The following is a 27,930-nucleotide window of genomic DNA, read 5'->3' on the forward strand; positions in this document are numbered from 1 at the left end:
TCCTTCTGGCTTCTTTGTAGAAACAAGTAGCTTCTTTCGTTTTGGAGAATTGGCAGCACTGGCACTTTCGCGTTGATACAGTCAAGAACAAAAGCAGAAGCAGAAAGTGAACAGTCGGTTAGCAGCCATTAAAATCCGTCAACCGTGCTTGCCGTTATCATGGTTACGTCATAATACAGATAAAGTGTTGGCGTCTCTAAAATCCATACCCAGCTTCTGTACAAAATTAATCTACTGCTTTGACGTGGAGGAATACTCAATCAAGGCGGAGGACACGTCGATGAGCAATGAGCCAAATTCCGAAGTCGTAGTCAAAATTTAAAAGAATATAAAATTGATAGTTACGAAATTTCAGCTAGGCGATTGGCTATAGTGATGTTCAGACTGTTGAATCCCTCTCAACGAGACAGCCACCAGCTTAATCCAATCGTTGTTTTTCAGGTAAAATTTTTTGGGCTGTTTGGGTGATACGTGGAGCTAGCCGGGCGGAGAAATGTGGATAAATATTTTTGTTCTCTATACTCGGACCACGAAGTTTTGAACTGGAGGCTGCTGCAGGAAGTATGTGTTTAAATATAAATGCTTATTTAATACTTTTAATCATATAGCCACAAGTGTTTTTTGTTAATTAATGTTCATACTGAAAATCAATGAAAGATTTGTAAAGAGACGAGTTTCACATTGCTCCTCACTCCGAATTTTCTAATTAAATATCCACTGTTTTTTTAGTGAAAAGGAAAATATAACCACTATGTTCCAGCAGCTTATTACATTTGACATGACAGCTGCTTTATGCAATCAGTTGAACATTTCGTGAATATCGATTAAAAAGTGTAAAATTTAGTCCAGAGCGATGCAAATAGAGCAATAACCGAAAGCTACAGCACCATTATGCGAACACGAACGTCTTATCGAATGGTAATACAACGAATAATGGCAATGTTACATGAAATAAATAGAGTGACTTTCTGTACTGTAATAAACATGTAGAACTAAAATGTTACAATATTCGAAGATGACGGCGTAGATCTGACGAAACCAGTCATAGTAATATAAAGAATTGCTAGCGATCTTGGCTAACTTGATTCTTCAAGAATAATACAACTTTCAGAGCGCCCTCAAACTGAAGCATTGTTAAACATATATAATATTTCATAATGCTGAAAAGTCCCCTTCCAAATAAATTTCAGGTAATTTTTGGCCTACTGGGAGGTCTCTGGACAGAAATGAATGGACGTTCCACTTCAGTGCTTTACAATGTGAGGCAAATTATTTTAAATTTTATTTAGCAAACTGAGGGCAAAACGCCTGGAAGAAGCGAATATGACTACTTTAAAAGTTAAACGGATATCTGAATAGTTGTTTCCTTTTGTTGCGAAGAAAAGAAAGAAATATTCGGGTCGTCCTTAGAAATAATTTGAATGATTATTCTACAGTTCAAAACAAGGAAGCTTCGGTGATCTTTTTCAAATTATATCAGCCGAGCCATCATACTCCGCAGAAATGATTCACATAGTTTCAGGAAAGTTGGAAGTTTCACTGGTTTAAGTTAGGAATATTCATAACTCTTGTTTTAAATTTAATACTATTTTTTCCGTCTGGTTCCCTAAGAATCATGTTGCCGGGGTTTTGCGTATATTATTTCATTCCGCTTAAAAGTTGAATTGCATTCGAAACAATATTGTTTTGGGGTCGTGTCTTTTTACGTCTGAACTGCTACTTCTCACATCGGTACAGGTTAGTTGGACCAGTTGGCTGGCCAGTGCTGTCCAAGTTAAAATGTACCGGTAAAGCTGTTGTCCCGTATTATCCCAGAGTCGACGTGCGAATAATGCAAAAAAGGTATCACTATAGTCTACTTCAGTGTTATGGAAACGATTTGGGTTCCGCTCCGCTTGAAACGAAATCCAGTGAGATTCCAGCAAACACGGAAAAATAGTTGAGGTGTATTCTTATGCTGTACACAATTTAGTCTCTGCGGTCGTGTCAGCTGCATGAATCCTTTCGCTGATCCTGTAGGTTTGAGTGTTTTCATTTACAGCCCGCTGTCTGACAAAAGTCTCTGTCATTTACTGCTGTCATACGAATGGTTTCACTCCGGGTTTGACTTTCGTCTTTCCGGAACCATTACTAGGGAGTTACCAGCTTGCTTTTTTAAGAGACAAATAAAGTACTTCATTTCCAGGACTAGTGAAATAAAAATTTGTAAAAATTAAATATTAACAAAATTAATGTATTTCTTCATTTAAAAATGAAGTTTACATACTTCTAGCATTAAATATGGATTTGTTGTCGGTTTTAAAAGATTACATTATAAAGTAATGTTTAAATAAATGAACAATTACTTTTTTATTTAAATTTATTGAAGCTCTGCATTCATCGCCGATAATTCTATTTCGGTAAATTCTGAGGTGACGTGAACAGCAAGCATATAAGATACAACTTTTTAAATTGTTTGGTAACTTACTCCCTTGCTTTTTAAGCATATACTGCCACCTGTCGGAAGTATTTATTTTGCGAGAATCAGTTTTCACTGACTTTCTTTAAGCAGTACAGTGTCATAATATGAATCTGTCCTTCTCTAAAGGACCTTTTTTATCCAGCCATATGATTTCCTCCATTCCCACGCCAATGAGCGTTCCAGTATTGTTCCGGACACAAAGTTCACTACTAAGACAACCTCTTCATGTCATGGACGAAAAACTGAACTAAAAGCTATTTATTGGCACTCAATAAAACGCAAATATCGGAATGGCAGTAACAGTGACGACTGGTGACAACAGTGTGCAGTCAACAATAATAACTTAACAATGGCAAAACGATCGAATGCGCCAGGTTGCGTCGACAATCGGTCGCTCCAGTAAGACTGGTTTTACTCGAAAGAAATGAATGAATAATAATCCTAGGGAGAGGTAAAATTACAATCGGTTACTCCAAAGGACTGGTTTCACTAATTACCACAGCCGATTGAATCTGTTGTTTCGATTACTATAATGCATGCTAGTCCGCTAAAGAAAAGGGAAAAAACCACAGATATTTCAACAACAAACGTTAACTGACAGAAACATAAAATGAATTTTCCTCTAATTATTCATAATTATGTTTACAAATTAATCTACAACATTTATATCGGACGTAACTTGGCGATTTCTGCTGAAGTGATATGCAATAACATGACTGAATCACAAAAATCGCCGAATGATGCGAATATATCTGCACGTTAATGTGACCAATTTTTCCAATTGACACTGAAGCAAAAGTACGCTCAATTACGTCGAAATATAATGCTTTTCCGGTAGTGGATGTCCGACAAGAGCAAAAAAATGCCTCCACCGTGACAGTGTTTTACCACTGCCGTGACCAGGATTCGAACCTGGGTTATTGCGGCCACAACGCAATGTCCTAACCACTTTTTTTTTTTTATAAAACATTTATTAAAAAAACAATGTTACACTCCAAATACATACTAAGTTATGCATACATGAAGTTATTTAAACATTTCAGTTACGCTGACGTTAAGGAAAGGCAACAGAGGATTGTGTTACTGACTAATTACCAGAAAGAATTAATTTAAACATCAAGAACAAAATTTTTAAAGACATTCAAACTTCAACCTGAAGAAGTAAAATCTGCACTTTGAATTACATGAGGTGCAATCTTTACAGAAGCATAATTTCTTTATGATGGATATCAGCAAGGTGATGGGATAATTTTAATTAAAACAATTTAATAATCATATTGGACAATTTCTGAAATACTTGAGAATGGCGGAAAGGAGATATATAATAAATTTGACTAGCCTTCCAACTACACTTTCTGGACATTAATTGAATCTGAAGTGATCAGATCTATATAATCAGTCTTTCACTGGATCAGATCTATATAATCAGTCTTTCACTGAGAAACTGACTTACACATCACAGTGCAAAAATGAACAGGGCAATGTGCCAGCCATTGAATATTACATTTATCAGATAGAATCTTATGGTTTTAAACAATCGATAAGGACATTTCTATAAAAACTGTCTATTTCCAAATTTCTAGTATAAGCCAATAATGCACCTTTAATGTTTTGTGTTTTGACACTATTTCGACACACAATCTCAATGTCACATAAGTTCTGTACATTAGCTTATAAGTTGCAAAAACTACTCTCTGAAGTAGAAAAAGTACACATCATTAATATACTGTAAAATCTTAAATAGTATCCTTAAGGTAACTACAATACATCACTGTCAACACAGTCTTCTTTTTTATCTTAACCAATGCCTATTCTTTCAAATACAATTTTTAACATATTACCGAACTTTTTCTTGTGATTCGAATAGCTTCTAATTTTGTGAAACTCACAAAGCATGTGTACCTTGAACTCTATGATGCTATCGGATCCTAATTTGTTAAGGACGTAGTTAACAAAATTTCCCAGCAACCAGTGCACAGCGTTATTTTTTGCTTCTGGGAAATAGCGTGCGTCAGGCCTGTGTATCAATGACAGCGATATATACTCAGGGGATGTTCTTGTAATCAGAGCTATTTGCTCTCGGACCCACTTCCAACTATTCATGTGACCACTGCAAGTATATCTGTGAATTACTGTGTCAACTAGATGGCATTGTTGACATAAATTTGTTTCACAGAGTCCGATTGCGTGCAGTCTTTCATTGGTGCTAACTATGTTGTTAACTGTCTTGTACCATGCCGTTTTTATGTTAGACGTGAGCACATTAGAACTAATGTTTTTCCAAATCTCAGTCCACTCAATGTTTGGAAACTGTCGTTCTATTTTGTTTCTTCCTTCGCTTTTCTTTCGTTCCCGCATTATGGCTCTCGATGTTAAGTGTCGTGACTGCCTGAGTTCGACACTGACATAACTAAACTCAACATAGAAAATCCTCACGTGCTGTAAGCGACTGTTGATATTCTGCACGTCAATCGGGGGAAGCAGGCTTGGAGGTTTAATGATCTCGAAAAGTTGGCTGGTTATGCTTTCTCGCGAGTCTCCTATTAAATTAACTTGCCTTTTGATAAAAAGAGCAGAGGCTTTATCCGTTATATCAGTTAATCCTAGTCCACCATTTTTAGGATCTAAAGTGGCTACTTTAGCAGGTACTCTGAACACTTCACCTCTCCACAAAAAGTTGGTGATTTTGGACATTATTCTCCTCGCTATCATTCTCGGTATTGGAAACAGCTGGGCAGTATAATAAGCCTTAGCAAGGATGCATGAGTTGATATACTGTGTTCTTTGAACTTGGTTCATATATCGAGTTAAATTCTCTACAATGGCTCCTTGCACTTTATCTGCTGCAACTTTCCAATTTAAAGCCGTCATTTTCATAGGACATGCTGTCAGGGTGATCCCAAGTGTTTTATGTTGTCGGACTATTTTTGCCCACTCGACGTTGATATTATCAAAACCTCTGAGATTTAACATCTTACTTTTTTTTTCGTTTGCATTGGCTCCAGATGCTCTACAGTACGAATCAATCACCGTTGCGAGCGTGGTTACCTCGTCATTATACCTTATAATGACCCCTATATCGTCAGCATAGGCTCTTATAACTGTTTTATTTCCTGATAATGTTAAGCCTTTTAATGTAGCATGGACATGTCGGAGGAAAGGTTCCAGCGAAATTGCGAAGAGCGACATGGACAGAGGACTTCCTTGAGGAACACCTCGTTGTATTTGCATCGGCCTGGATTGTTGACAATTCACCGCTATTTTAGCATTTATTCCAGTTGCTATGTTCTTAATCAACTGTATGACCCTATCGTTGAAACCTATTTTCTTCAATGTCTGTAGAAGATATTCATGATTTACTACATCGAACGCTTTATAAAAATCTAAAAACAATAAAGCACACTTTATGTTTGTTACAGAAGTTATTGCAATGATATCCCTGAATTCCGCTAGATTTTGAAAAATGGTTCTGCCTTGTGCACAGTTCTGATGTTGACTAATAATTTTATCTGTAAGGCATGAAATTCTCTTGTTTATTATTCTAGCTATTAATTTATAATCAGAATTCAGCAGTGAAATTGGACGAAAATTATTTAAATCTTTGTTTCCATTATTTTTTGGCACCAGAACAATTTTACTCTCCTTAAACTCAGCCGGAATCATTTTCCCCTGAATAACCTCATTTACAATGTCCGTGATTTTCGCACCTACTATTGGCCAGTAACGGATGTAAAACTCTGCTGGCACACCATCCGGTCCTGGGGATTTTTTTGGTGGTGAGGCGCACAGAGTATCATACACATCTTCTTCAGTGACAACCTCGAGAAAATTTTCGTTGTCATCATCTGTCAGCTGTGGGGCTAGGATGTCAAGGAATTCTTCCAAGGAAGCATCTCTACTTTGATGTACAGAATATAGCTCGCAATAATAGCGATAAATCTCGTCCATGATATCCTGCTGGGTTCTGAGAATCGTACCGTGTTTTGTTCGAATTTCATCAATAAAAGTCCTTCTCCCGTTTTTCGTATGCTTCACTAAATGATATAGGGAAGTAGTTTCATCTTCTGACACCGAATTTGCCTTCGATTTTATTTTCAACCCTTCCATTTGACTTCTCTTGATATTAAGTAACTTGGCTTTGACTTTTTTGATGTCTGCTATCCGAAGTGAGGAACCTGCTGAGACTTGATCATATAGATCTCTCAAAACGGAATAGTAATACTCTATAGTGCATTTCATTTCCCTTGCGCTCTGGGCACTGTATTGAATAAGAACTTTCCTCAATTTTGGCTTTGCCATTTTAACCCACCAGTCAATAGCAGTGGCATATCTACTACGGGCTCGCAGGCATATTGTCCATGTTTCTTTAATCAGATCTTCTAAATCATGATTTACTAACAAAGAAGTGTTCAAATTCCACTGATTCTTGAATCGGCGAACCGGCTGTCTTGTTAGATTTATGCAAGCTAAGACACTTGAATGGTCTGAAAAGTACGTAGGAATGGTTTCTACTTTTGTCACGGAAGTTTCAAGATTTTTAGAAATATATAGTCTATCAATCCTGCTGCGTGATATTGCCGTGACATAAGTGAACTCAACACTGGAGGGGTATTTGATTTCCCATACATCCTTTAATTCTAAACCAGTAACTAGTTGTTTTAGTTCACTTGAGAAATTAAAATTAGGTAACTGATCTTTTCGATTTAAAACACAATTAAAATCACCTCCAAGTAATAACTGTCTTGGCGATTTCCTTAACAAGTATATCAGGTCATCTTTGAAGAAACGTGCCCTGTCAGCTCGATGAGAACTTCCTGAAGGGGCGTACAAGTTGACGATAGTCACATCATAGATATTTAGTCCTATTCCTCTTCCGGATTCCAGTCGTTCCACCTCGCTTACTGCAATCCCTTCCCTCACCAAAATAGCTGTTCCAACACTTGTTTCGGGAGACACATTTATGTAACTGACAAAACCGGGAATTACCAAATCCGAAATTAGAACTTCTTGTAACAGGGCAATATCAGTCGCGGATTCGTACAAAAATTCCTTAAGGGCTGATAACTTCAAACCGGTCGTGATTTTATTTATGTTTATAGTGGTGACAGAATAAGATTGCGTCATTGTGCTGTCACTATGTAGTTGTTTTGATGAACTAATATAGTTTCATGTGGTTCAGGGTTCAGTTAAGCTGTAACAGCTTTCTCGGAAGGCTGAACATGGAATAACACTTCAGTCAGTTTATTAGTTACTGTCCCGTTTTTTTCTGCTTCTAATGTTTTCTCTTGTAACGCAAGCAGACTGATTTCCTGGTAAACTTTCTGATTTTTCCTCCAGTGATTCGTGTACGACCGTTTCGGACTGAACATTCTTTGGGCTTGGGGCGCTCATACCGGATTTTCCCTTCCCTTGGTTACGAACTACATTCTCATTTGGTTGTGTCGGTATTTTACTTCGCGGCTTATCTGGAGCAGCAGCAGACGCTTTCGCAATTTCGGTTGCCGGCGGCGCCTGCCCTGAGGTGTTGACCGTGATTTCAGTTTGGCCACCACTTCCTCTTTCTTTATTAATTTCACTCACTTTCTGATCGAGGGAAACAAGTGGAGACTGCAGTTTTGCAACCTCTCCCTGAATCTGTTTATTAACAGATAGATTCTGATCTTTGCAATCGGCTACTGCACATGATGTTACTTGCAAATTAATGCTGCTTACACCCCCTTCATTTTCTGGTACCGTATGTGTATTATCTTTCTGTTCATTAGTTTCCATTCGCATTTTGCCTTCAGGTTCCTCTGCCTCCTCATCGCACTGTTTTTGCTTGCGAAGTGAGGGAGTGGGACAAGACAGCTCGTCCTCTGAACAACTGTCAGTTATCTCCAGAGGTCGTTTTTTCGGTTGCGTTTCAGTTTCACGAGTAGTGGCAACAGGGTTTCCTTTTGTTGTTAACGGGGGAAATTGACTGTCATCGTGAAGGGAGACATCAGCTTGGCCCGCTGCGTTAACATCCTCAACCAGTTGTTCCGGGCTATTCTTTGGTAACAGATCATTTAAGGTAAGCTTCTGACGCTGTATCAAATTACTTTTAAGAACAACAGTTCGCCGCGGACATTCCTGTCTGAAGTGGCCGGTTTCGTTACATATATGACATGTAGCTTCCTGACCTGTATAAACAATTTGTCCTTATACCCACAAACAGTTATGTGAGACGGAATATTCGTCTTAACGTCCATCTCTACACAGCGGACCCCGTTAAAACACTGCAGTTTAAAGCGAGGCGACCATCTTTCATTTGCAATTGATTTAACGTCTCCGTAGTTTGAAAGAGCTTCCTTAATTTTTTCATTTTCAATTTCAATGGGAAGATTCAAGACACGAACGGTTTTGTAATGAATGTCCGCTCTATAGATGGAAACCTTACTTTTACAACCATTTCTATGCACAAAATCTACTTCATAGCCCCACTTTCGTAACACTTTATCAACAGTCGAAGCACTGATTAACTTGACAAAAACACAGTATTTTTCCTGATCCAGTTGCCAGGTATGAACGGTTTCAGAATTTAGACCAATTACCTGTGTAATCCAGTCATCTATTTCCAGGGATGTCGGCTGAACAGGACGGGATTCCTTGTCAAAAGCAAATACCAGAGTATTCTTCCTGAGGTTTGTAGCCATGGTTAATCCAGCGAAGCAATTTCGGTTAAACAACCGAAATTCCAAGTAGCAGCAGCAAGACCAGAAAGAGCGATCAGATCACAAGGAACAGGAACGAACACGGAGATTAACGGACGGACGGCACTCGGCGGAGGACAAGTACAGCGATGTAAACACTGAAGTGCAGCGCAACAGTTAACAGCGGCAACTCGCGAGCGCGGCTGAAACGGAACTGTGTCGATTAACTCAGTTGTTTTATTATAGAGGGCAGCTAACCCTCTGACCGGACACGCTGAGCTACCGTGCCGGCTACTCACCGAAGATAAACGTGTTGTGTGCTGTATCGCATACAAAGGTTTATGAACCATTTTTCTTTGCGGAAAAAACGGTTAACTGTAATCACATACTGGACATGTTGGAACAATGGCTGTTCCCTCAAGTTATGGAAGATTTCCAGGACTTCATTTTCCAACATGATCGAGCTGAGCCCCATTGGCACCGTGATGTACGAGGCTTTTTGAATCACTCTCTTTCTCAGTACTGGATCGGTCGCAGGGGCTTGAGGACCTGGCTCTGCACTTCTGACCACCGAGATCTCATAATCTCACATCCTGCGATTATTTCTTATGGTTCCGGAGACGACAAAAGTCGTAAGCTTTGCAGTTATTTGCGTTTTAAAAGTGACTGGTGATATTCTTGAATAACATCTTAAAACAAACAGTGGTTCCTTATAAATAATCTATAATAAGAAAAAGTTCAAGCATGGAACATTGTAGTGTATGTACGCTACATTGTAGCGTATGCACGCTACTATGTTGTCAAATCATCTTTTTTAGAGCTAACTCTGCCTTCTTTTTCATACCATTTAGCTAGCAAATGAATGATTCAACTGGGTCCTGAAAGTATGGCTTTTTTCACAGTTACTTGGCTTTTCTTCCGGCTTTCTTTTACTTGAGTACAGGAAAATTATTAAAGTCGATGTTGACTAAGGAAAATTATTTGCATTAAAGTCGATGTTGACTAAGAAAAATTAAAAATTTCAAAACACGGTTTAAAATCCCATGAAAATGTTTTACTAGATTGCATTAAAAACCACAACAAAGCATGCTAAAGGTGTGTTGGTGTGTGTTCCCGGCTCGTCAGGATACATACACAAGAACTTTGCTAAGCAAAGAAGAATTTGATTTATGCAGGGATGAATGAGAAGTCGGACGATTCACAGTTGCAATAAACAATGTGCCAGCGACTGAACTGAGGAGACGAACAGCGAACTTGTATACAGCGCAGTAGTTTGGTAAGGTGCCAACCTCCGTACAATGCACCAATGATTTAGCTTAAGCTATACTTAGTTTCATGGATACAAATTAATGTTTAAGTTAACATGTATATCACCCATTTAGAACTTTTAGAAACGCATGTCTATTGTCTGTGTATTATCAGTGATGCGTAATTCAAATAATGCTAAACACTCACAGTAATTGTTCGTGTTACTGCAGTGTCCAACAGATTCCAAATTAAGAAAATAAATACAAATTTATGCTAGTCTGTTACACAGTATAATTATTGCAGAAATAATACTGCACATAACAAACCTTACTTTATTTCAGTTTCCTTCTGGCTTCTTTGTAGAAACAAGTAGCTTCTTTCGTTTTGGAGAATTGGCAGCACTGGCACTTTCGCGTTGATACAGTCAAGAACAAAAGCAGAAGCAGAAAGTGAACAGTCGGTTAGCAGCCATTAAAATCCGTCAACCGTGCTTGCCGTTATCATGGTTACGTCATAATACAGATAAAGTGTTGGCGTCTCTAAAATCCATACCCAGCTTCTGTACAAAATTAATCTACTGCTTTGACGTGGAGGAATACTCAATCAAGGCGGAGGACACGTCGATGAGCAATGAGCCAAATTCCGAAGTCGTAGTCAAAATTTAAAAGAATATAAAATTGATAGTTACGAAATTTCAGCTAGGCGATTGGCTATAGTGATGTTCAGACTGTTGAATCCCTCTCAACGAGACAGCCACCAGCTTAATCCAATCGTTGTTTTTCAGGTAAAATTTTTTGGGCTGTTTGGGTGATACGTGGAGCTAGCCGGGCGGAGAAATGTGGATAAATATTTTTGTTCTCTATACTCGGACCACGAAGTTTTGAACTGGAGGCTGCTGCAGGAAGTATGTGTTTAAATATAAATGCTTATTTAATACTTTTAATCATATAGCCACAAGTGTTTTTTGTTAATTAATGTTCATACTGAAAATCAATGAAAGATTTGTAAAGAGACGAGTTTCACATTGCTCCTCACTCCGAATTTTCTAATTAAATATCCACTGTTTTTTTAGTGAAAAGGAAAATATAACCACTATGTTCCAGCAGCTTATTACATTTGACATGACAGCTGCTTTATGCAATCAGTTGAACATTTCGTGAATATCGATTAAAAAGTGTAAAATTTAGTCCAGAGCGATGCAAATAGAGCAATAACCGAAAGCTACAGCACCATTATGCGAACACGAACGTCTTATCGAATGGTAATACAACGAATAATGGCAATGTTACATGAAATAAATAGAGTGACTTTCTGTACTGTAATAAACATGTAGAACTAAAATGTTACAATATTCGAAGATGACGGCGTAGATCTGACGAAACCAGTCATAGTAATATAAAGAATTGCTAGCGATCTTGGCTAACTTGATTCTTCAAGAATAATACAACTTTCAGAGCGCCCTCAAACTGAAGCATTGTTAAACATATATAATATTTCATAATGCTGAAAAGTCCCCTTCCAAATAAATTTCAGGTAATTTTTGGCCTACTGGGAGGTCTCTGGACAGAAATGAATGGACGTTCCACTTCAGTGCTTTACAATGTGAGGCAAATTATTTTAAATTTTATTTAGCAAACTGAGGGCAAAACGCCTGGAAGAAGCGAATATGACTACTTTAAAAGTTAAACGGATATCTGAATAGTTGTTTCCTTTTGTTGCGAAGAAAAGAAAGAAATATTCGGGTCGTCCTTAGAAATAATTTGAATGATTATTCTACAGTTCAAAACAAGGAAGCTTCGGTGATCTTTTTCAAATTATATCAGCCGAGCCATCATACTCCGCAGAAATGATTCACATAGTTTCAGGAAAGTTGGAAGTTTCACTGGTTTAAGTTAGGAATATTCATAACTCTTGTTTTAAATTTAATACTATTTTTTCCGTCTGGTTCCCTAAGAATCATGTTGCCGGGGTTTTGCGTATATTATTTCATTCCGCTTAAAAGTTGAATTGCATTCGAAACAATATTGTTTTGGGGTCGTGTCTTTTTACGTCTGAACTGCTACTTCTCACATCGGTACAGGTTAGTTGGACCAGTTGGCTGGCCAGTGCTGTCCAAGTTAAAATGTACCGGTAAAGCTGTTGTCCCGTATTATCCCAGAGTCGACGTGCGAATAATGCAAAAAAGGTATCACTATAGTCTACTTCAGTGTTATGGAAACGATTTGGGTTCCGCTCCGCTTGAAACGAAATCCAGTGAGATTCCAGCAAACACGGAAAAATAGTTGAGGTGTATTCTTATGCTGTACACAATTTAGTCTCTGCGGTCGTGTCAGCTGCATGAATCCTTTCGCTGATCCTGTAGGTTTGAGTGTTTTCATTTACAGCCCGCTGTCTGACAAAAGTCTCTGTCATTTACTGCTGTCATACGAATGGTTTCACTCCGGGTTTGACTTTCGTCTTTCCGGAACCATTACTAGGGAGTTACCAGCTTGCTTTTTTAAGAGACAAATAAAGTACTTCATTTCCAGGACTAGTGAAATAAAAATTTGTAAAAATTAAATATTAACAAAATTAATGTATTTCTTCATTTAAAAATGAAGTTTACATACTTCTAGCATTAAATATGGATTTGTTGTCGGTTTTAAAAGATTACATTATAAAGTAATGTTTAAATAAATGAACAATTACTTTTTTATTTAAATTTATTGAAGCTCTGCATTCATCGCCGATAATTCTATTTCGGTAAATTCTGAGGTGACGTGAACAGCAAGCATATAAGATACAACTTTTTAAATTGTTTGGTAACTTACTCCCTTGCTTTTTAAGCATATACTGCCACCTGTCGGAAGTATTTATTTTGCGAGAATCAGTTTTCACTGACTTTCTTTAAGCAGTACAGTGTCATAATATGAATCTGTCCTTCTCTAAAGGACCTTTTTTATCCAGCCATATGATTTCCTCCATTCCCACGCCAATGAGCGTTCCAGTATTGTTCCGGACACAAAGTTCACTACTAAGACAACCTCTTCATGTCATGGACGAAAAACTGAACTAAAAGCTATTTATTGGCACTCAATAAAACGCAAATATCGGAATGGCAGTAACAGTGACGACTGGTGACAACAGTGTGCAGTCAACAATAATAACTTAACAATGGCAAAACGATCGAATGCGCCAGGTTGCGTCGACAATCGGTCGCTCCAGTAAGACTGGTTTTACTCGAAAGAAATGAATGAATAATAATCCTAGGGAGAGGTAAAATTACAATCGGTTACTCCAAAGGACTGGTTTCACTAATTACCACAGCCGATTGAATCTGTTGTTTCGATTACTATAATGCATGCTAGTCCGCTAAAGAAAAGGGAAAAAACCACAGATATTTCAACAACAAACGTTAACTGACAGAAACATAAAATGAATTTTCCTCTAATTATTCATAATTATGTTTACAAATTAATCTACAACATTTATATCGGACGTAACTTGGCGATTTCTGCTGAAGTGATATGCAATAACATGACTGTATCACAAAAATCGCCGAATGATGCGAATATATCTGCACGTTAATGTGACCAATTTTTCCAATTGACACTGAAGCAAAAGTACGCTCAATTACGTCGAAATATAATGCTTTTCCGGTAGTGGATGTCCGACAAGAGCAAAAAAATGCCTCCACCGTGACAGTGTTTTACCACTGCCGTGACCAGGATTCGAACCTGGGTTATTGCGGCCACAACGCAATGTCCTAACCACTAGACGATCACGGCTAACCGGAGGACGGACGTTGACGGCCTTCGTAGCGGCAGACACTGCACTAACCCAGCGCCATCTGCCAGTGTTATCTCGCCCTAGACGTTGGCGCCATCTGTGAACTCTACAACGAACTTAACTCACAGCTGAACGAATCGCCGCGCACGTGGTTGCCGCAGTAAATATCGGCTCACTGTCAGTTCCAAAACCAGAAAAACAACAGAGGCCACACGCTGCAGGCGTTTTAAATCCTCTAATGCGGCGGGGCTGTATGGACATACTACCTCCCTGTCTCTATTCTGTACAAATTTAAAATCTGCTGTTGGTGAGCATTAATATTTCCTGAAATAATCGTGAAAAAGATAGGTTAATGAGCAGTGTATATTACAATTTGTTACTCATATTAATCTTCTTCCTGTGGAAATACAGATATAAAAACACTCCTCGTGTGACTTACCAAGAAAACTCAAACATGTAAGCACTACCTTTCTAAAATATTGTAGTACGAACATAAACATTGTTACCAGTTTATATACCTTCCGTTGTTCCTTAGTCGGTAACTTGATTATTACGATCTTCTTGAATATACGAGTATACGATCCTTGTTCGTGCCTAAATAAACTTTGATTTGAACTGCCAAAGGCTTTTCGATAGTTTTACTTTTGAAGCATACTTCTACATTGCAGCAACACAGAAACAACATTGAAACCTTTATTTGAACTGCCAAAGGCTTTTCGATAGTTTTACTTTTGAAGCATACTTCTACATTGCAGCAACACAGAAACAACATTAAAACCTTTTCATCACGAATCTGCTTGTATTACACACATGGTAAAAAGCAAAACAGCAAAATATGTACTATAACCCTATAAGGATAAGAAAAAACACTCAAGACAATAATAAATGTTTTATGGAGCTAGTGCTTACGCAATTGGATTGTTATTGATAAATATTTGCGAAGTGTTAATGAAAGGGCTACTACAAATGATTCATTCGTTTTCAGAGCTCTGTGTTCTCTAAAGTATTACATGTACAAATATGACTGATGCATGAATAGATCGTAAACTCATGAAGTACGCATTTTGCGCACCACTAACGTCCTATGAATGCCCTGTGGTCACACGACACACGTCAAGCGGTAGTGAAGTTCGTGCCATACATTATGTAGCCAATATACTGTCAGTGTGAACAGGGTAGAACTGATACGTTCTCGTAGCTGTTCCATTGTTTTTGGCCGTGGAGGGTACATAAACACGGTCCTTAATAAAGGTGCTGGTCATAATCTTACGGTTTTAGTTATTGCACGAGCTGGAGACGGTACGGTTTGAAATGTAACCGCCGCGCAAAATCTTCCATACAGTTTGTTGCCCTTATTCCAAGTTCGTACCTTGTGTAGATCGTTGATTCTTTTCACCCTCTCCATGGTTTCATCTGCCAAACTTGCCGACCGGTACCTTTCTGTTATCACAAACAACCGGTGCCTCTAAGTTGTTGATACCAAAGCACTACACTCTGTTTACATGGCGGTTCTTCTCCGTAATTCCTTCTGAATAAGAACTGCACTGCCATAACAGTCAAAACATCTTGCATATTCCAAGATACAAGAACTGTTTTCTCGCTTTGTCGCCATTTGCCAAGGCAATGCACTCATAACGCCAACTGGTGGTCACAATGCAAACCCGGTGAGTTTACGGTTCTATTCGTACATCAATTAGGCTTGTACATGTAATATAGAACTCTGAAAACAAACGAATCATTTATAGCAGTCCTGTAGCGGTGTATCTGTTGTGGCCAGAATATCAAAAAAATTCTGTGAAAAGAAAATGAGTGCTTAGGAACAAGATCTGCACACAACGCATATAGTTGAAGATCTGTGATTGGACAATTATTGGAGCAACGCTGGATGCCTAATAACAGTTAAGGGAACGATAAAGTGATGCATACATTCCAAGAGAGCCATGAGTGATAACAATATCTGCACCACAACACATTACCTTCAAGAATGATACTCATGTCTTTCTAAATAAATGACGATAGACTCCAAATCACTCAGTTTCGTAGGTAGAGTGTGTAAAGTCCAGAAGAAACTTTCTGAGATAACTACATCTAAAACTTTGAAACTACATTTAAAACTTTCGGCCAATCGAATTATTAAGGAGAAATACCCAATAATTGAATTAATATTTCATTATGTCTCTTACAACACTTAAATTTCTTCCTTCATTTATTTGTTTTTAATTTTATTGATCAAAACAGCCATAGGAAATTTGATCTGAACGTACTTCACTGATAAAACGAACAGCTAGTATTCGAGAGGAAAAAATGAATACATCAACAAAGTCGATCAATTTTTCAATATTTTTTTATTTTCAGCAGCTCTTTAAACATCGGTTTGCCATTTCTATAACGATAAAATAACATTATATAAGAACATTGTCACTAACGCTATTAGTCGGTTATTCGTTAACATGAACCCCAAGGCGTTCTTTATGCCCATTGATGTCATACTTAACCTACTTCCTTTACTTGATAGAAAAAGAAAATATATACGGCTAAAAAAAACAAAATTTAAATCTAAGTTACGAGTTGTACACTCCATACCTTTTGCAGACGGAATTAAAAATTTTTCGACGCCCTCCCAGTTCTTATCATTCAATATGACTACCTTCCTTGTATGAATCTGTCTACTTTTAACAACTTATTGAATCTCTGGATTGGTAGAACTCAGAGCTAAATGCTTTCTTTGAACATCAAAATACCCAACATAAAATAATAACATCTTATGTAGCTGGGAGGCACTTCCACAAATTTGTTAGCCCGTAATTTCGCTCCATAGTGCATCACCTTAAGTCTCTTCCAATACCGGAATCAGGTTTTCAAAAGAGCAGGCTGACGGCAAATGTTTCATATTGACTGCATGAACCAGCGTCTTTTCAAATATTATATACCGAATTTCGATTACGACTTTATCAGTACAAATGCAGAACGGAATTCCGTTTGTCTTCGTAATGAAAGAGCAAAAAGTTTCACTTGTCTCCCTGCTTACAGGACACCATGAATGTAACCGATTGCTACTATCATCCAACCTATTCTCACGTAAAAATATCGTATTCAATTCGAAATGAATGCTTCGCTGTTGTTTTTCAAGCTGCAGTGAAATCCGAACATTTGTTTTGGCTACTCTGGCCCCCATCCAATTCAACTCGTTGAGTCGTAGAAGACAATAGCATACGTTCCCGCGTGGTGTATTGTTCGAAAAGCATTGTCAGCATGTTTTATAACACGTAAAAGCGACAGTAAGGCAGTCGCTCAGACAAAACAACCACGCTGAATTTTGATATTTCGAATTTTCATTTCTAGAAGATGCTATGAAAATAGAAAAGATCTGTTATTGACAATTGTTAATCTGAAATGTACTGTGTAAACCATTGACAGTTGGGCACTTCGCTCCATATTCAAGTACAAAACAAGTGAAATTATTGTTAACTAAAATAATAACTGCAAAAATGTACTGATTAATAAAAATGTAACGGGATAACGTGACCATTTTGAGCACAAACTTCGCTCTTACTTGGCTTGGTTTCCGACTCATTAAGTCCTACTACAATATACTATCTCTCTCCACAATGTTGTTTGTACTTGATGAAGCACATGGTAACGTTGCATGATGAGAAAAATAGTAAAGAAATGTTGCTTAAGAGTTGAACTTCACATTTTTCAAACCGAACTAGTAATTTAAGCTGTACTTCCGATTTACAATTAGAAAACAAGCCTTTAGTAATAGTAGTACCGCAGGAAAACGCATCAATATAGAAGTCGGCGAGGTTAGCCCAGAGCAATTTGCATTTCCGAATGTAGATTCTGGACACCGTATTTCATATCCTCAAGAGTCATGCTGATTCCTTGAAAACAGCTCTTCCTCGTGAAATATAATATTCGTAGTCTGGATGTGCTCTAGTGTCCTGCAACACGACAGTCATATTAGTATGTAATTCTATGCATCTGTTCTTTTACCCTTTTGTAAACAGGATTAGCCTGCTTTCTTTCCTTGATATGGGGGAATGTTTGCTGTGCGAGAGATTCTAAGTAAACATGACGTATGAAATTCGTTGTCTTTAAAAAGCCTTTGGCACATGAAAAGCGGAGAGCCTATTTGAACCCACAGTACAATCAAGAATTTTCAGAATTACTGAAATTAACAGAGTGTTACTTTGCTGTTTCAGGCTATAATGACAACATCGCAAGGTTTTGTCTTTCATAAACGGCCAACGGACAATGATGCGCAATAAACTGAAAACCGACACAGTCACAAATATGATAATGTTGTTGTGTAATTTAAAATTATCCTGTGAAGAGTACCACACAATGAGCTCCGTGAAAAATAATTTTTTGACAAGATGGGTTCAAATAAGGAACGTCAGTATTTGACTAGAGGCTATCGTTATTCCTTTATGAGTCTAACTGAGATGACAAAAGTTATTCCGTCCCAGAAGAACAGACATATATTTATTTTGTCTAATGCAGAACTTTCAGTTTATTCTGAAATAAGATTATCTTAGGAAGAAGACTGGGCAGTTAATGGGGCTGAGCACTTAGTTACTATAATAATTGAAAAATTATAGTACTCTAAAATTTTTGAAAGCCTTCTGTAACTGGAGCACAGCGATCGGTATAAAATGTTAAAAATCAAATAAAAACAGTCTCGCTCCGTCTGCCACTATCAACATCCAAAATGCCGGGGAAAAGCGTGAAGTTGGTATGAGGAAAGGGTCGAAACCGGTTGTTACAGAGTAAAAAATCTGAAAACGCGGTCGAGACTGCTTTTATTTGATTTTTAGAATTATACAACGATTTCCTTTTTTAAAAGCACGTCTAAGGTTGATCTCACCAAAAACTGAGAGTAATTAGTTATTAATAAACGACTTATAACACCCAACCTACTTTATTCCTATTTAAAATAGGTAGTCTAATTAAGTCGGGTGATGCTGAGGGAATTAGATTAGGAAATGAGACACGGAGTTTTGCTATTTGGGGAGCAAAATAACTGATGATGGTCGAAGTAGAGAGGATATAAAATGTAGAATGGCAATGGAAAGGAAAGCGTTTCTGAAGAAGAAAAATTTGTTAACATCATGGATAGATTTAAATGTCAGAAAGTCATTTCTGAAAGTATTTGTATGGAGTGTAGCCATGTATGGAAGTGAAACATGGACGATAAATAGTTTAGACAAAGAAAGAATAGAAGCTTTCGAAATGTGGTGCTACAGAAGAATGCTGAAGATTAGATGGGTAGATCGCCTGATGAGGAGGTATTGAATAGAATTGGGGAGAAGAGGAGCTTGTGCCACAACCTGACTAGAAGAAGGGATCGGTTGGTAGGGCATGTTCTGAGACACCGAGGGATCACCAATTTAGTATTGGAGAGCAGCGTGGAGGGTAAAATCGTAGAGGGAAACCAATAGATGAATAAACTAAACCTATACAGAAGGATGTAGGTTGCAGTAAATACTTGGAGATGAAGAAGCTTGCACAGGATAGAGTAGCATGGAGAGCTGTATCAAACCAGTCTCAGGACTGAAGGCCACAACAACAACAGTCCGGCTTTTAGGGCAAAATGTCCGAGTAAATTAAACAGCGAGCCTGGTGTGTCTGTTTTTGGATCTAGCAGCCCAGTCTGAGGCACAACATTGTATGGAAGTAAATCAATGGAACGCTATGTAACCGTACCTTCCGAAACGGAGGGGAGGAAAAAAAAGCAAATATATTAACATCTGCCTGCTGCAGGTTCGCCCCAACGTCTTCACCTTGACAAAGGGTAACGCCAGTCTATAGTACACGAGCACTTTGTGTGAATATGTAATTATCGCGACATGTCTGGTTTTCGCTAAAGCACTGTAGCAGAGAAGAGAGACACTCAGTTCGTGCTAGCAAATATCTGCACAGCTATCAAATCTTTGGCTCTTCCCGACAGGCGGATGTCCGCGAACGTCCAGAGAGTATTATCTGGCGAGAACATCACATTAGAAACGGCGGGTAGGAGTGGTGAGGGACGGGAAGGGGAGGGGAGGGGACGGCATATCGGGCGGCTATCACATTAGCGCGCAGCGTCTCGTGGGGGATTCGCGGCCACTTCCCGGCTCACAAAGCTCGCGCCGGACTCGGCTGCGAGGCCAGAGCGCTGTTTGCACAGCCCGGAGCCCCCCAGGGGGCAATATCGCCGCCGCCCCAGCCTGTTTAACTTCCTGCCGCGGACCGATTCGTAAACACCGTCTTATTTGCATCCGCTCGTACGACTTGCCGGCGACTCGTTGCTCGAAATTGGATAACGTCCTTAGCTGTCCGGCGAGGCGGCCTCGCCTCGCCCGCGGTGGATTGTGGGCAAATACGGTCCCCAGCGCCGGAGACGACCAGCTGCTGCTCTGCACGGAGAGCAGGGAAGGAAAATCGTGTGCCGTCGTCTGTCCAACCGGGGATTTGATCTCCTTGTTCGAAAATACCGTGTGGCTATAATTTAAATGCGGCTTCTCACGGAAGTCCAGTGTGCGCTGTAATTATCGTATGACATCGAAACTTATGCGTTAATGCGGTACCGATTTACGTTGGAAAAAGTAGTTCTGTGGCCACTAGGTGCAAGTCTAGCGCTGTACACTGTTTATATGACTATGATATCCACGCTGTCATTTTACAATCCATAACGTGAGTGAGCAGTATGGGTATCGAGAAGAGAGACCGTGCGTTGTTAGTGTGTTTTATGTGAATGACAGCAATTACATACGTGGTATTTGTTGTTTCGAACACGCCGAAAGGAATAAATGACATTTAACTGCTAGTGGGCATTGACTTACATCCACGAGGAAAGTTAAAAACCTGTACCAGACGAGGATTCGAACCTCCAGCTCCTGCATACTAGGCAGATACTCTGAGTATAAAACCATACAGACTCAGCGGCCATCGCAACTACATGGATTTCCCGAGCACGCCTCCCGTCAGACCCAAATTCTGAACTTATTCACACACTACTATCGTACTGGCCCTGCCCATTATCCTCATTACTCGCAGTGTTTCGTCAATTCCCGTAAGAGTCAGAGTGTGGTGTGCATCTACACTGAAGGGATCATTGGGCAGCGTCGCCCCAAATATATATATAAGGTGAGGCTGGCCAACGATCCCTCCCTCCCCCCCCCCTCTCTCTCTCTCTCTCTCTCTCTCTCTATATATATATATATATATATATATATATATATATATATATATATATATAGAGAGAGAGAGAGAGAGAGAGAGAGGGGGGGGATCGTTATATATATATATATATATATATATATATATATATATTTATCGTGACCGGGCCAAATAGCGTCAAACGAAAAAACTACAAAGAACGAAACTTGTCTAGCTTGAAGGGGGAAACCAGATGGCGCTATGGTTGGCCCGCTAGAGGGCGCTGCCATAGGTCAAACGCATATCAACTGCGTTATTTTAAAATAGGAACCTCCATTTTTATTACATATTCGTGTAGTACGTAAAGAAATATGAATCTTTTAGTTGGACCACTTTTTTCGCTTTGTGATAGATGGCGCTGTAATAGTCACAAACGTATAAGTACGTGGCATCACGTAACATTCCGCCAGTGCGGACGATATTTGCTTCCTGATACATTACCCGTGTTAAAATGGACCGTTTACCAATTGCGGAAAAGGTCGATATCGTGTTGATGTATGGCTATTGTGATCATAATGCCCAACGGGCGTCTGCTATGTATGCTGCTCGGTATCCTGGACGACATCATCCAAGTGTCCGGACCATTCGCCGGATAGTTACGTTATTTAAGGATACGGGAAGTGTTCAGCCACATGTGAAACGTCAACCACGACCTGCAACAAATGATGATGCCCAAATAGGTGTTTTAGCTACTGTCGCGGCTAATCCGCACATCAATAGCAGACAAATTGCGCGAGAATCGGGAATCTCAAAAACGTCGGTGTTGAGAATGCTACATCAACATCGATTCCACCCGTACCATATTTCTATGCACCAGGAATTGCACTGCGACGACTTTGAACCTCGTGTACAGTTCTGCTACTGGGCACAAGAGAAATTACGGGACGATGAAAGATTTTTTGCACGCGTCCTATTTAGCGACGAAGCGGCATTCACCAACATCGGTAACGTAAACCGGCATTATATGCACTATTGGGCAACGGAAAATACACGATGGCTGCGACAAGTGTAACATCAGCGACCTTGGCGGTTTAATGTATGGTGCGGCATTATGGGAGGAAGGATAATTGGCCCCCATTTTAACGATGGCAATCTAAATGGTGCAATTTATGCTGATTTCCTATGTAATGTTCTACCGATGTTACTACAAGATGTTTCACTGCATGACAGAATGGCGATGTACTTCCAACATGATGTGTGTCCGGCTCATAGCTCGCGTGCGGTTGAAGCGGTACTGAATGGCATATTTCATGACAGGTGGATTGGTCGTCGAAGCACCATACCATGGCCCGCACGTTCACCTGATCTGACGTCCCCGGATTTCTTTCTGTGGGGAAAGGATATTTGCTATCGTGATCCACCAACAACGCCTGACAACATGCGTCAGCGCATTGTCAATGCATGTGCAAACATTACGGAAGGCGAACTACTCGTTGTTGAGAGGAATGTCGTTACGCGTATTGCGAAATGCATTGAGGTTGACGGACATCATTTTGAGCAGTTATTGCATTAATGTGGTATTTACAGGTAATGACGCTGTAACAGCATGCGTTCTCAGAAATGATAAGTTCAGAAAGGTACATGTATCACATTGGAACAACCGAAATAAAATGTTCAAACGTACCTGCTTTCTGTATTTTAATTTAAAACACCTACCTGTTACCATCTGTTCCTCTAAAATTGTGAGCCATATGTTTGTGACTATTACAACGCCATTTATCACAAAGCGAAAAAAGTGGTGCAACTAAAACATTCATATTTCTTTACGTACTACACGAATATGTAATAATAAATGGGGGTTCCTATTTAAAAAAACGCAGATGATATCCGTTTGACCTATGGCAGCGCCATCTAGCCAGCCAAACATAGCGCCATCTGGCTTCCCCCTTCAAGCTAGACAAGTTTCGTTCTTTGTAGTTTTTTCGTTTGATGCTTATTTCGTGAGATATTTGGCCCGGTCACGATCAATAATTTCGGCCTGGCACAAATTTTCAACTTTCCTCATCGATATAATCAGTGTCCACCAGCAGCTAAATGTCTGATTCCTTTGTATCTTAAAGCATTGTGAGCATCACCGAATGAAAGGTCTGATGAGAAGAACGATGTCATTAAATGGTTTAAAGAAGATGATAATGAAACTCGAAAACGCAGATGAACTTGATTAGGCACCTAGAAGAGGAAGGCGTCCTATCCCATTGGAAATTATTGACGAGGTTGCTGTTGCTGTAACGAGAATCGTCCATCTTGTGGTTAACTACACGGGAAGTTTAGACGTCTATCTTACACCAGTCTCTGTACAATATGCACGCGGCGCAGCAACTGATACCTCGTGATCCGCAGCAAAGTTCTGGATTTTCTCTTCGGCTTCTGGCAACACAAACAGAAGTTGATGACATGTGGACGAGCAATATTCCGTGGAGCAACGAGGAACATTTTACAGCACAGGGTGCAGTGAATATGCAGAAATGCCGAATTACCGTTAAGCCGTGTCTTGTGAACGAAGAGCCACTGCACCCACCGTATGTGACTGTGTGGTGTGCATTCAAATGCACCTTTATTCTCTGTCCGTTCTTCTTTGAAAAGGACTTGTCAGGTGCCCTGACTTAATTCAAGCTCCTACGAACATGTTACCTCTACATGTTTTTCAAAAATGGCTCTGAGCACTATGGGACTTACCTCCTGAGGTCATCAGTCCCCTAGAACTTAAACCTAAATAACCTAAGGACATCACACACATCCATGCCCGAGGCAGGATTCGAACCTGCGACCGTAGCGGTCACGCGGTTCCAGACTAAAGCGCCAAGAACCGCACGGCCACACCGACCGGCTACATGTTTTTCAGATGAATGGCCTGCAAGGTCATCTAATCTGAATCTGGGGATATATAAAAGAATGCATTTGCCATGGATACGTTCGGTCTGTACTTGAACTGTAGTCCAGTACATGGGAACACGTTGCTCAGATTCCACAGGAACTGCTGCGAGCAGTGTTGATCACGCCGGTTTATGGATGCAGCACATCGTCAACGTCTCTGGTGCTCATAGTGAAGAAATAGTCTACGGTGGTTTACGGATGCAGTACCTCGGCAACGTCTCTGGTGCTCATAGTGAAGAAATAGTCTACGGTGGTTTACGGATGCAGCACCTCGGCAACGTTTCTGGTGCTCATAGTGAAGAAATAGTCTACGGTGGTTTACGGATGCAGTACCTCGTCAACGTCTCTGGTGCTCATAGTGAAGAAATAGTCTACGGTGGTTTACGGATGCAGCACCTCGGCAACGTCTCTGGTGGTCATACTGAAGAAATAGTCTACGCCGGTTTATGGATGCAGTACCTCGTCAACGTCTCTGGTGCTCATACTGAAGAAATAGTCTACGGTGGTTTACGGATGCAGCACCTCGGCAACGTCTCTGGTGCTCATAGTGTAGAAATAGTCTACGGTGGTTTACGGATGCAGTACCTCGGCAACGTCTCTGGTGCTCATAGTGAAAAAATAGTCTACGGTGGTTTACGGATGCAGCACCTCGGCAACGTCTCTGGTGGTCATACCGAAGAAATAGTCTACGCCGGTTTATGGATGCAGTACCTCATCAACGTCTCTGGTGCTCATACTGAAGAAATAGTCTACGGTGGTTTACGGATGCAGCACCTCGGCAACGTCTCTGGTGCTCATAGTGTAGAAATAGTCTACGGTGGTTTACGGATGCAGTACCTCGGCAACGTCTCTGGTGCTCATAGTGAAGAAATAGTCTACGGTGGTTTACGGATGCAGCACCTCGGCAACGTTTCTGGTGCTCATAGTGAAGAAATAGTCTACGGTGGTTTACGGATGCAGTACCTCGTCAACGTCTCTGGTGCTCATAGTGAAGAAATAGTCTACGGTGGTTTACGGATGCAGCACCTCGGCAACGTCTCTGGTGCTCATAGTGTAGAAATAGTCTACGGTGGTTTACGGATGCAGTACCTCGTCAACGTCTCTGGTGCTCATAGTGAAGAAATAGTCTACGGTGGTTTATGGATGCAGCACCTCGGCAACGTCTCTGGTGGTCATACTGAAGAAATAGTCTACGCCGGTTTATGGATGCAGTACCTCGTCAACGTCTCTGGTGCTCATACTGAAGAAATAGTCTACGCCGGTTTATGGATGCAGTACCTCATCAACGTCTCTGGTGCTCATACTGAAGAAATAGTCTACGCTGGTTTACGGATGCAGCAGCTTGTCAACATCTCTGGTGCTCATACTGAAGAAGTAGTCTACGCAGTGGTATATTATAAAATCAACATTACGCCTTTCTCGCTTGTTTGACATCTTCTGCCCACATCCTTTTACATACAGAAACATTTCTATATGTCTTTTTTGCATTCACAGCGCCAGATTTGTACCTGGTGGCGAAAATTGGAAATAATTTTTTTCCAGCGTAAAACGTTTCCGCATTAACGCGTGAGAATATCTACCAACCTGCCCTGCCATACGATGATTACAGCCCACATTGGACGTCTGTGAGTAGCTGCTCTTTAATTATAACGACCCCTTAGTTTTTGCTTATTAGAGAGTTTTCTTCGCCAGAGTGAGATTTTCACTCTGCAGTTTGGAAGGTAGGAGGCGAGGTGCTGGCAGAAGTAAAAGCTGCGAGGACAGGGCGTGAGTCGTGCTTGGGTAGCTCAGTGAGTAGAGCACTTGCTCGCGAAAGGCAAAGATCCCGAGTTCGAGTCTCGGTCCGGGACACAGTTTTAACCTGCCAGGAAGTTTTCTTCGCTAAATAACTAATCTAGGAATAAATATGTATTGTTAAAACAGTTACCTCTATCAGACTTACTCATTTCATAAAAACCGATATCTTAGTAAATTTCTGTGAATAATGGAATAACATGTTTTCAGTAAAGGGTGAGCCAGGTGAGAGACCGCCGCAAAATTTATCCTGACCGATCAAATATATCGAGGCGTAGTTTTCGCTAAGTTATAGGAAGCAATACAAAAAAAATTTCTGTCGTATGCTATAATTTTTAATTTTCGTAGCTGCCGACCTATACCGACAATAAAAGGGGGTAATTTTCTTCTAGAGAGTTTGGTGGGTAAGAGCTGGCAGTCTAGGTGAAAACGTGCCTTTAAATAGAATGGTTGCTTAGTAGTGCAGCAGAAGAGACAAGAACGATTAGGGTGCAATAAGAATGGAAGACCAAGAATGAAGTGACAGTGAAAAAAAGGTGTCTTTCATCGCTACTGTTCAATCTATACATAGAAGACGCTATGACAGAAATAAAACAACAGTTCAAGAATGGAATTAAAATTCTGAGTGAATAGATATCAGTGATAATGTTGGCCGATGACTCTCCTACCCTCAATAACAGTAAAAAAAGAATAACATCTTTTGAATGAAATGAACGATCAGTGTACAGAATATGGAAAAAGAGTAAAACGGAGGCAGATGAAAGTAATAACGTGTATCAGAAATTAGATTCGTGATAAAAGTAACACCAAAATTGGTGACCACTAAGTAACGACAGCTCGGAAGCAAAATAGCACATGACGAACAAAGCGAGGACGACGTAAAAAGTAGACTCCACGCCACCAGAATTTCGATGATGGGGCTTCCTCTACTTCGTCCTTGTGTTTCGTGAACGACTGAGTGAAGTGTTCCTTGGTCAGTGGATAGGACGTGGGACTCCAAATTCACCATCCTCTTATCTCGCCTCGAAGTCCTGACCTTACGACGATCATAAAATCATGCGTCACAAAGAAGCAGTTGGTGAATAACAATGGTCTACAGGCTAGTGTACCTCAAGCCTTACAGCAAGCGACACTGCAGCTGCTAAAGCGGGTGAATAGGACAACAAGGAGGCGTATGAAGCTATACAGGGATAGCGGTAATTGCAACGACGTTTCGGACAAATATTTTAAGTTACAATGAAGTAACTGCACTCGTAAAGGGACGTTCTGGCCACCTCGTACGGCAACCAAGCAAACCGCACCTCGTACAGCAACCAAGCAAACCGGGTGCGTCGACCTTGTGTTCAGTGATCGATGTAGCCACGTTGTCATGGTCCCCCACGACAATGCCTTTTATATCTCAGGGATCAGTGACGGGGGTGCGCGTCATGTAACTGTGGTGGTCACGCATTGTTAATCAGGATGGAGTGTGATCACGCCAACAGGCGCCGGATTTTGTGTGTGACGAAGCAAAATCTAGCGCCGTATGCAATCCTGTTGCTGTTTCAACATTCTCTGCATCCTGCTTAGCTGGGTGGACCGGCACGGTAGCTCAGCTTGTTCAGTCAGAGAGCCGGTTGGCTTCCGTAATAAAAAAAATAAAAAAACTGAGTGGAAGGATCAACATACGAACTTCAGCGGAACTCATGTCCGCAACGACAAAAAATTTTTTTTTTTAAATTTAAAAAAAGGTGGTAACGGGTTTGCCTACCATGCAGAGGGCACGGGTTCGGTTTCGTGGCAGGTTGGGAATTCTCCCTGCTCGTGGACTGTCATCACCGACACGCAAGTCTCCCAGGGTGGCGTCACGTGAAATAAGACTTGCATTCGGAGGCGCAGTTCCCTGGATGGGGCCTCCCGGCCGTCATTGCC

General features: G+C 40.2%; 1 protein-coding gene and 1 non-coding gene across 2 annotated transcripts in view; both read right to left on the reverse strand.

Moving 5' to 3' along the window:
* LOC126237477 (solute carrier organic anion transporter family member 4A1) overlaps positions 1-27,930 on the reverse strand; it is a 1,087,525-nt gene that overhangs the window by 144,905 nt on the left and 914,690 nt on the right. The gene's annotated exons all lie outside the window — the stretch shown is intronic.
* On the reverse strand, positions 14,076-14,147 carry Trnah-gug (transfer RNA histidin (anticodon GUG)). The gene has a single exon. It is a non-coding gene; the product is annotated as a tRNA-His (tRNA).

The sequence above is a fragment of the Schistocerca nitens genome, chromosome 2 (genome assembly GCF_023898315.1).
Source record: "Schistocerca nitens isolate TAMUIC-IGC-003100 chromosome 2, iqSchNite1.1, whole genome shotgun sequence".
NCBI classification, from domain to species: Eukaryota; Metazoa; Arthropoda; class Insecta; order Orthoptera; family Acrididae; genus Schistocerca; species Schistocerca nitens.